Source organism: Anser brachyrhynchus (assembly GCF_964034855.1).
Source record: "Anser brachyrhynchus genome assembly, chromosome: 4".
In the NCBI taxonomy this organism is placed as follows: Eukaryota; Metazoa; Chordata; class Aves; order Anseriformes; family Anatidae; genus Anser; species Anser brachyrhynchus.
Window position 1 is genome coordinate 27,047,466 of NC_137698.1, and position 11,194 is coordinate 27,058,659.

Here is an 11,194-nt window from a genome sequence, read left to right on the forward strand (position 1 = left end):
TTCATGAAATGCAACTTGACAATAATGTCAAACTTCACATTTGAACTCACGGTTTGTAGCTATATGCAATAAAACTTCAGGCAAATCTGAAGGCAGTATTTTTACTGCAATAAGGTGCATAAATCTGTGGTTTAGCTTACTCATTAAAAACAAGCTACAGTAGCCCAAATTCCCTCTTATGTCAGTTTGGCGCAGATAATGATTAGCAGCTTCATCCACCCTCTCCCAACCACAGTAAGTTTTCACCTTACGGAAATAAACTTTTTGCAACAGCCTGAGCTAAGGCAGTCAGTTCAAAATGCCAAAACGTTAGCTGTCCTCCATCCAGATTTTCAGCTGTGGATAAGGGATTAAGGGATTTTTTTTTTTATCTACTCTTTGGTCATGTTCATTCTGACCATTCAATTTTGATATTTGGCAACCCTGCTTTTCTTACTCCAATTGCTTACAAAAGAGCTCTGGGAATCTGACAGTTACCAGGAACTCCTACACCAGTGTCTTTGTAGAAAGAATGTAAAACGTACAGTTGATCAGATTAAAAAAAAAGTGGATCTATCCCTGTTTGTATTGGATTTGGTTCCAAGAAAGCAAGAAAAGGCACAGATAAATTTGACAGAGACAAGGAAGCATGCAGAGGACATAGCTCCTGGTAGACCAAAGGTAGTTGAAGGAATCTTCTGGAGCCTTGAACCATTGGTGTCTGAAAGGAGCTGCTGCAGCAGGATTCAGGGACTGATTTCAGCAAAAGCCCAGGAAAGGGCAGAATCCATCTCCAGCCTAATTATAGAGGGAGCACTGATCCCAGAGTGTTCAAGACAGGAGAAAGATAGACAGTCCTAAACTCAGCTCAGAAGCCCTGGGGATGGTCACTGGAAGACCAAGCAGAAAACAGAGAAGAATAGAGCAGGGAGACAACCACAGAGCACAGCTCTGAGCTTCTCAGGTTAAAGCTCATTGTGGGGTGTTTACATCCCATAGCATTTGCTCAGACTTGGATCACTTTCCGTTAATGGGTCAAACTTCACACAATCACCACCCTTGCACAAATTTACACTTAGAGATATTAAAACAACTTTTAATCCTATTTTTTTTCTCCACACCTTAAAAGTTTCATAGAAACTCCATCCTTCATGTGGTCCACACAATGGTGTATGCTCTATAATGAGCCTATAAAAGGCTGAGTCTCATTCAAAAACTGAAGATGCTCATTAGTTTCAGTTAAAACTTTTTATCTAAAGAGATGCACTTGAGGTAGTGAAATTCTTTTTGTAGAAAGAATTTGTAAGTGAAATTCCCCATTCTACATCTGGAATTTACCCTTTATAAGAAGAATTAGTCAGCAATCTTCCAGATTTTTTTTTCAAATTCTCTTCTTTGATGCATGTAAAGGTTCACTTTTGGTAAGAAGCTGAGTAGCTTAGTGTGGCAGTTTCTATTTATGAATGGCTCTGGACTGAGATCAGATTCTTTGAAAAGAAGCTGCTTAAGAGGTTTGCTCTCTGCCCCAATCTTAAGTCTTGCCACAAAATGGTAATGTTATTAAAGGTTTCCAAAGGAAGGGGGAAAAAAAAAAAAAAGATTCCATTATGAGTAGTTTGATCACTTCACAGACAGTCTACTATATGGGTTTAAAAAAAGCAAAGCACTTTTTGAGGAAGGTGAAAAGTCAGCATCAGAATAGGAAAATTTCAGTTAAAAAAAAGTCATCATGCTAGATACTGGTCAAACACAAATAGTACATCTCAAAGATATCCTCTCTTACAAACTGAGAAATAGTTCAAACACTAGAGCTTAAGTGGAACAAAATCTTTAGGGAGGGTTAATAACAGATTCACAGATTCACAGATTTTTCTAGGTTGGAAGAGACCTCAAGATCATCGAGTCCAACCTCCGACCTAACACTAAGTACTCCACTAAACCATATCCCTAAGCTCTACATCTAAACGTCTTTTAAAGACCTCCAGGGATGGTGACTCCACCACCTCCCTGGGCAGCCCGTTCCAATGCTTAATAACCCTTTCGGTAAAGAAGTACTTCCTAACATCCAACCTAAAACTCCCCTGTCGCAACTTTAGCCCATTCCCCCTCGTCCTGTCACCAGGCACGTGGGAGAATAGACCAACCCCCACCTCTCTACAGCCTCCTTTCAGGTAACTGTAGAGAGCGATGAGGTCGCCCCTGAGCCTCCTCTTCTCCAGGCTGAACAAGCCCAGCTCCCTCAGCCGCTCCTCGTAAGACTTGTTCTCCAGACCCCTCACAAGCTTGGTCGCCCTTCTCTGGACTCGCTCGAGCACGTCCATGTCCTTCCTGTAGCGAGGGGCCCAAAACTGAACACAGTACTCGAGGTGCGGCCTCACCAGAGCCGAGTACAGGGGCACAATCACTTCCCTCGACCTGCTGGCCACACTGCTTCTTATACAGGCCAGGATGCCGTTGGCCTTCTTGGCCACCTGGGCACACTGCTGGCTCATATTCAGCCGACTATCCACCAATACTCCCAGGTCCTTCTCGGCCAGGCAGCTTTCCAGCCACTCATCTCCCAGCCTGGAGCTCTGCTTGGGGTTGTTGCAGCCCAGGTGCAGGACCCGGCACTTGGCCTTGTTGAACTTCATGCAGTTGACCTCAGCCCATCGCTCCAGCCTATGCAGATCCTCCTGCAGAGCCTTCCTGCCCTCGAGCAGATCGACACACGCACTTAGCTTGGTGTCATCTGCAAACTTACTGAGGGTGCACTGGACGCCCTCATCCAGATCATCAATAAAGATATTAAAGAGGACCGGCCCCAGTACCGAGCCCTGGGGGACTCCACTAGTGACCGGCCTCCAACCAGATTTGACTCCATTCACCACAACTCTCTGGGCCCGGCCATCCAGCCAGTTTCTAACCCAGCGAAGCGTACGCCAGTCCAAGCCCCGAGCAGCCAGTTTCTTGAGGAGAATGTTGTGGGGAACGGTGTCAAAAGCCTTACTGAGGTCAAGGTAGACCACGTCCACAGCCTTTCCCTCATCCACCAAGCGCGTCACTTGGTCATAGAAGGAGATCAGGTTCGTCAAGCAGGACCTGCCTTTCATAAACCCATGCTGACTGGGCCTGATCGCCTGCTTGCCCTGCAAGTGCTGCGTGATGACCCTCAAGATAATCTGCTCCATGAGCTTCCCCGGCACTGAGGTCAAACTGACAGGCCTATAGTTCCCCGGGTCTGCCCTGCGGCCCTTCTTATAGATAGGCGTCACATTGGCTAGCCGCCAGTCAACCGGGACCTCCCCTGATAGCCAGGACTGCCGATAAATGATGGAAAGCGGCTCGGCCAGCTCCTCCGCCAGTTCTCTCAGTACCCTCGGGTGGATCCCATCCGGCCCCATCGACTTGCGCACATCCAAGCTCCGTAGCAGGTCGCCAACCATTTCCTCATGGATAGTGAAGGCCACATCCAGCTCCCCATCCCCTTCCACCAGCTCAGGGCACTGGGTATCCAGAGAACAACCGGTATTGCCGCTAAAGACTGAGGCAAAGGCGGTATTAAGCACCTCAGCCTTTTCCTCATCCTTAGTAACTAGGTTTCCCCTCGCATCCAGTAAAGGATGGAAATTCTCCCTAGTCCTCCGTTTCGCGTTGATGTATTTGTAAAAGGATTTTTTGTTGTCTTTAACGGCAGTAGCCAGGTTGAGCTCCAGATGAGCTTTGGCCTTTCTAATTTTCTCCCTGCACAGCCTCGCTACATCCTTGTAGTCCTCCTCAGTGGCCCGCCCTTTTTTCCAAAGATTATAAACCCTCTTTTTTCTGCTAAGCTCCAGCCGCAACTCTCTGTTGAGCCAGGCCGGTCTTCTTCCACGCCGGCTCATCTTTGGGCACGTGGGGACGGACCGCTCCTGTGCCATCACGATTTCCTTCTTGAGGAGCGCCCAGCCTTCCTGGACTCCTCTGCCCTTCAGAACCGCCTCCCAAGGGACTCGGCCAACCAGCGTCCTGAGCAGCTCAAAGTCAGCCCTCCGGAAGTCCAAGACAGCAGTTTTACTGGTCCCCTTCCTGGCCTCGCCAAGAATAGAGAACTCTACCATTTCGTGGTCACTCTGCCCCAGACAGCTTCCGACCACCACATCTCCCACCAGTCCTTCTCTGTTTGTGAAGAGAAGGTCTAGCGGGGCACCACCCCTGGTAGGTTCACTGACCAGCTGCGTCAGGAAGCTATCTCCCACGCTCTCCAGAAACCTCCTAGACTGCTTTCTCTGTGCCGTGTTGTGTTTCCAGGATATGTCCGGGAAGTTGAAGTCCCCCACGAGGACAAGCGCCGACGATTTTGCAACTTCTGTCAGTTGCCTATAAAACTCCTCATCCGTCTCCTCATCCTGGTTCAGCGGTCTATAACAGACCCCCACCAGGATGCTAGCCTTGCCGGCCTTCCCGCGGATCCTAACCCACAGGGATTCAACCTTATCATTCCCAGCCTGGAGTTCTACAACATCGAAAGATTCTCTAATGTAGAGAGCCACGCCACCACCCCTTCTGTGCTGCCTGTCCCTCCTGAAGAGCCGATAGCCAGGCATTGCAGCACTCCAGTCGTGGGAGCGGTCCCACCACGTCTCCGTGATGGCAACCAAGTCGTAGCCTGCCTGCTGCACAATGGCTTCCAGCTCCTCCTGTTTGTTACCCATGCTGCGTGCATTAGTGTAGATGCACTTCAGCTGGGCCATCGCCTTCTTCCCCGGCCTAGCCATTGTTTCCCCCGGCCTCATTCCAGTTCATGGGTTCAATGGATACTAACTAGTGGAAAATACAGAGCATACAGAAGTAGCATCAATGTCACTGTGCATGCCATCCAAGCAGAATGAAAGAGCTTTGAACCTGCAAATCCTCTTGAAAACACTTGGCTGAGTTCTGTCTCAAGAAGAAAACCATAGATGAACAGAGCTTTGTTTCAGTGAAGATTTTTCACATTGTTTTTACTGTGAAGACATTCTAATTCACCCAAGATATTTGCATTAGTGTGACAAGATGCATTACTATTAAATACTTTTTCTCATTTAAAATTGTTTACTTGCCTAAAATACTGATAACCAGGGTTCTCATTTTTGTCTTTTACTGCCTGCCACCTAAAAGATATGAAAAGAATTTGTCAGACTAAACATTTTATACTGACAATTTGGAAGTAATAGTAAAGGGAGTGGGCATTCAACTTATTTTTTCAGACATAAACTGACTTTGTATCAGTAAAAGTGGAGAAAGACTGCAAAGAATTGCAAAAAAACTAGGACAGAGGCCTGCATTGCTGAAGGAGAAAGACACATAAGAAACAAACTATAGCTTCAGCACCCGTATGGGAGAAGATGCTGTACTGGAGAGAGCTTGAAGGTAAACACAAGGACCAAACAAATGGACAGGCCAGAAAATAAACATACTTTTTTTTAAAAAAAAAAAAAAAAAAGAAAGGTTTAAAGGCTGAGACACTGATTTTCTTCCATATAAGAACAAAACAAAAACTTCAGATTTTTTCACATAAAATTAAGGGGAGCTAGCCAAGAGCAAGCCCTACATCCTTGATTAATGCAACCAACACTACCGGGTCCTTTGTGATAAAATAGGTTCCTCTAGAAACTCTCCGGTATTTTCTATTTTGAATTCACTTTGATAGCTCTCACAATGCCATGATACCATCATGCTGCATCTTTGGTACTTTTAGCTTCACATTCTGTTACCAAAAATATGACAATTTGAAAGGACCAGTACTGGTTCTTGTATGCATCATGAAAACAGGAAATTAGTTGGTAGCTGTCCTGGTTTCAGTTAGGACAGAGTTAATTTTCCTCCTAGTAGCTGGTAGGGTGCTGTGTTTTGGATTAGGATGAGAAGAGCGCTGATAACATGCCGATGTTTTAATTGTTGCAGTGCAGTGCTTACACCAGGCAAAGGACTTTTCCGCTTTTCGCTCTGTCCTGCCAGCGAGCAGGCTGGGAGTGCAGCAGGAGCTGGGAGGGGACAGACCCAGGACAGCTGACCCAAACTGGCCAAAGGGGTATTCCATACCATCTGACGTCATGCTAAACAATATATAGGGGTTGCTGGCCGGGGTTGGGGGTGGCTGCTCCGGGATATGCTGGGCATCGGTCAGCGGGTGGTGAGCAATTGCATTGTGCATCACTTGTTTCGTACACATTATTATTATTAATACTATTATCATTATTATTATTGTTATTATTTTCCTGTCTTAATAAACTGTCTTTATCTCAACTCACAGGCTTCACTTTCCCGTTTCTCTCCCCCATCCCAGAGAGGGAGGGGGGAGGGTGAGCAAACGGCTGTGTGGTGTTTAGCTGCCGGCCAGGTTAAACCACAACAGTAGCTTAAAAATACAATAAATACAAACTCTATCTAATGGTCTCAGTTAGAGCCAGGGGAGGTTTAGACTGGATATCGAGAAGAATTTCTTCACAAAGAGGGTGGTCAAGCAGTGGAATGGGCTGCCCAGGGAAATGGTGGAGGAATTTAAGAGGCATGTGGACAGGGTACTAAAGGATGCGGTTTAGTGATAGGACTTTTCAGGTTGATGATTTTGAAGGTCTATTCCAACCTGTATGATTCTATAGTTGTACTTCTTAAAGATGAGAAAAAGACATAAATACAACATATTGGTCCCCTCCCCCAGCACTCCTCTGCCTGCTTGTATTTAAGCATAAAATACATTACGACAGAAGCTAGCCCTCTTCTTCTATCTCTTGACCAAGAGTTATATGGGTTACTAAGGTTAAATGTATCATGAATTAAAGATTTGAAGGTATTCACATCTTCCTTGCATATAGATTTCCTCATAACCTGTCTTGGGTTTAATTGAACAATTTGTTATACTTTGGTATTAAAGATAGTCTGAAAATAAAGAGAAGCTTCTTTATGAGTGAAATATAGCAAATATGGTTTAAAAATTATGCTCTGCAGAACTTTCCTTTTTGAATATAAGAGCTGTTTTTCCACCTATCTGCCATACCAGTGAATATTATTCACATCCCAAAAAGAACATACCATTAGTGTTTCATCAGCAATTGCTGTAGAGCCAATCTCAACAAGTCAATTTCACCTGCGGTAAAACCTGGCTGACTTGAAGTCAGATATGGCCAATGTCAATGGAGTTTCACCAGGATAAATCTGATACATTATCTTTATTCTGCAAATAGTATTTCTTTACAGAGATTGAAATGCAGCTGCACAGAACCAGAGGTAGTTTACTATCTTAAAAAAAAAAATGTCCAAGTAGACAAATATTTTAGTTAATGGACTAACATTAATTGAGAAATAAATTAGTCATGATACATTTGCAATCAACCTGCATGCATAAAACGTTGGGAATACTTTAAGTAATCTATACAAGCTATGTTTAATAGCTCACTTGTTCCAATTAAAAGAATCTACCATGAAAAGGGAAGAGAGCAAGAAAATATCGTTCTTCTGTACACTAATATTTAGTGCTCTACTACATCCTCCATTTTTTACAGTTCTGCATAGCCACACAATCTCTTGAAATGTCTGCAGTAGTTTTTTTGTTTTATAAGCACATTCCTGAAGCCAACACAAAATAAAGCAGATTTTTTTTATAATGACTACACCTTATAAACTGGTCCCACAAATTCAGCCTATCTTCCATAATCAGATAAAAGAAGAAATGCTAACACTTCAGCCTCATCTTTTATTTTACTATATGAGTAATTTTTGAGAATTTGAGAATATTTTAATATTAACCACACGAACCGTGCTATTATAAGCCTGATTATGGATAATATGTATATATGATATCCATCTAGAGAGAAGGCTTGGGGTTAATGTCAGTTATATTATTTTAAAGGATATTAGTTTACATTTTAAAGGTCTGACTCTCACAATTTTAGTCCTATTTTCACTAAAACAGAAGTGACATCTGTTTGGATGCTCCCCCACTTTCTGAGGGAAGTATTACCATGTCCTTAAGACATCAGTGTTCAGCTGAGCTGGATGCAGACCACTCAGTTATGCCTTTGAATGCTGTAATTACACCTCTCACTACAAATGTAGACACAGATATGAAATACACACAATGAACATGCTCCGTACACAGCTTGCCTGCAGGTTTTGTCTCTCTAGGAAGTATTTTGGTTTATTCTCTTTCTAATTGCAACTCAAAACTACTCATCTCGCAATTCTCACACAAAGGTTGAACATAATGTAATTTTATACCCGCTGCAGGCAATCCCATGTATCCAACAGTTAATATGTTCAGCCATCCAGAAAGATTTCAGCCTTATCTAGACTTCAGTCCCCTTCGCCATAACAGAGATGCACATACTTTTATTATATGAACCAACCCAGAGAACACAGTGACATTTGTGACTCTGTGCAATATTTAAAGTCAAGCAATATGCGTGGCAAATAACATGCAGCATATGGGTTTTCTTGAGTAGTGGTCAACGTGAGAACACACTTTTAGAAAATATTATTATAATTTCTTAATAATTACTGAGAAGTGGGGAAGAGAAGGGTGTTTGCTCTGTTGACATTTTTTCCACTCAAACTTTAAACCTTTGCCATGAGCACTATTATGACATTCGTTGCATTCAAACATGGAAACAAAAGTTATGAGTATGGGCATCTGTCTTTGAGGAGACATGTAATTTTCCTGTTGGTTGTAATCACTACTCTATCTCTTATAAAATGTACTTCTGTGGGCTTTTGTACAACCAAGACTTTATGTTTTGTTAGTGGATATATCCACACGAATACACACTGGGTTATGTTTGAGTCCACAAACACCTTTTATGCGCTCAAGTGCAAAGTTATTTTCAAAACTATATACATTTCTACAGCTTGCTTTCATCCCAAAAGAGGATTTTATAGTTGACAATTAACCTGCTTGAAAGAAGAAGTTTTCTTCAGCAAGTGTCACAAATTTATTCTTGGAAGGCTTTGATCACCATTCCTGGTAATAAAAAGAAAGATGCAAATCTCCTGATCACCACACCTTCATTTTCAAACTGAATGAGAAACGGATTGTTCCAGTTAACAAATGAACAAGCAATTGGCAGCATATTTCAACGCCAAATAATTTAGCAGTTCTGCAGCAGAAGTAACGGGATGTCTCCTCTCACTGTATCCTTTGCTCTAGCCACAGAAAAACAAGCTGCAAAAAGTTACCTGATTGCTCTCAGAAATTCATTAACTTCTTGTGCACCTCTTATCTTTACAGTATGAAAACTCTGGCAGTGCAACTAAACTTTATGAACTGAAGAAAAATGATGACCTAGTTCCAAAGCATGTAAGCACCAGAACCTGAAATTGGTCTGAGCGCTGTCTTCCCTGTACCTGTAAAACACTCTAAATATCATTTCATTACCCATTTATTGTTTCCTTTATCAAGCCAACTGCCATTTTCTGTATACCCTGTTTTCCAGAATTAATAAAGATGATTTTCCATCTGCTACAGTGGTCCTCTGAGACATGGGAGGTGAGTATGCATAAACACCTGTCTGACTGAAGAAGGAATTCCTCTCTTGCTATGGAAAACAAAAACGCACAGCCACAAACAAAGCACAGAAGCCAATGCTTTTGCAGGCTGTTAGCAGTAAACTCAGTTACATCCAATCTCTACAGCACCAGTTTTGTTCTTGGAATTCATTAAGTAATCAATTAATAAGAAATTGATAAGAATTTAGTAAGAAATATAGGGGAAACACAAGGATGACATTTCACGAATATTTAAAATTTAAAATTCAAAGAGCTAATCCTGCCAATAAATTAATAGCACCATAATTTTAAGGAAAAATTATCCATTAGAAATAAAGAAGAAGCAAACATGGTTGGTTTCCTTAATTTTTCTGCCTTTTTTTTTTTTCTTACAAGTTTCCATTTTGATGAATCCTTGGTTAAAATCAAGTCACTGTGTAAAGACAGACAAATGGATCAACAGCAGTGATTATGGGGCATGCTGATCTGACTAACGTGTTATTAACCCACAGATTTATTAGTCTGATTTGGGAGTCTATCTACTTCTCTCAGAGTGAACAGTTTAATTACCAGTCCAGGTCTGCCTGTTTCTTTCTTTTTTTTTTTTTTTTCCATTTCTTTTTAAAGCAATGCTGCCCCCATCTGGGAGTACAACCTGGAATCTATTACTGTTCACAGCACTTACCCTATCCTGTCTAAAGCATATTAATTGCATTTACAAGTTAATAAAAATGTATCTTCCAGTGTAACACACTTGCAAAATGTTTCTAATAGATTTTAATTCAAAATTCATAGAGAAGGACTTCAACTCAGTGATCTGAAAACCAAAATCGTTCTTACTGGATACACAGATACTGATTAAATGCAAGGTAAACATATTTTGGGATGAGTAACTGATATGCAATGCTAATTATTTTTACTCCAAATTTTTCTGAGAGGTTTTCAATATTTTTATATAAGATAATATCAGAAGCAGGTAAAACACAAAGTAATTACATTTGATAATATATATATTAGGTAAATGTATAATCAATATAAAGATATAATAAATTTGTTGATGTTGTTTATTATACATATTAGCATGATACACCAAATGCAATGAATGTATCAGTCAGGTTATTACTGGTCTACAGAGCTGAGCATGTGCGGGTAAAATGAAATTAAATCATTTTTTCCCCCAGCAAAGATGATTTTATCAATTAATAACATACTTCAAAATACAAATTGTAACATCACGTGAACCTACATGCTTATCCCTATTTATCCCCTTTTCTCCCCCCAGAAGGGGGGCAAGAATCCCAGGTTGGAGTTTTTAAATGTTCTCTGTCCTAAAATCACACTGAAGGTCTGTTACGTTGCACCTCGAATGTTGTCAGCCAGCAGATAAAATTTCCAAGGAATGTAGTACAGGAGAACAAATCCAATTCAGTCTTCAGCGACTATATCAGCTCAAGCTCTTCAGCACCCACACACTGCTCTACCAAAACTGGGAACACAAACTCTTCCCCGCACTGAAGTTCTGCTAAGCGCACTGTGGCACAGGGGGAGGGCTGTCAGAGAGCTGATCATACTCATCCTCTGCTGCAGGAGGACGGATGCTGCCCCAAGACACGAGCAGGCAAACCTTGGGCTGCTCTCATATGCCACCTAGGCACAAGACTTGCACGTTGCCTGAGCAGTGCAGATGTGTCAGATCACATCCTGAGCAATCCATCCCACTGGCTGCTGCGGGAAG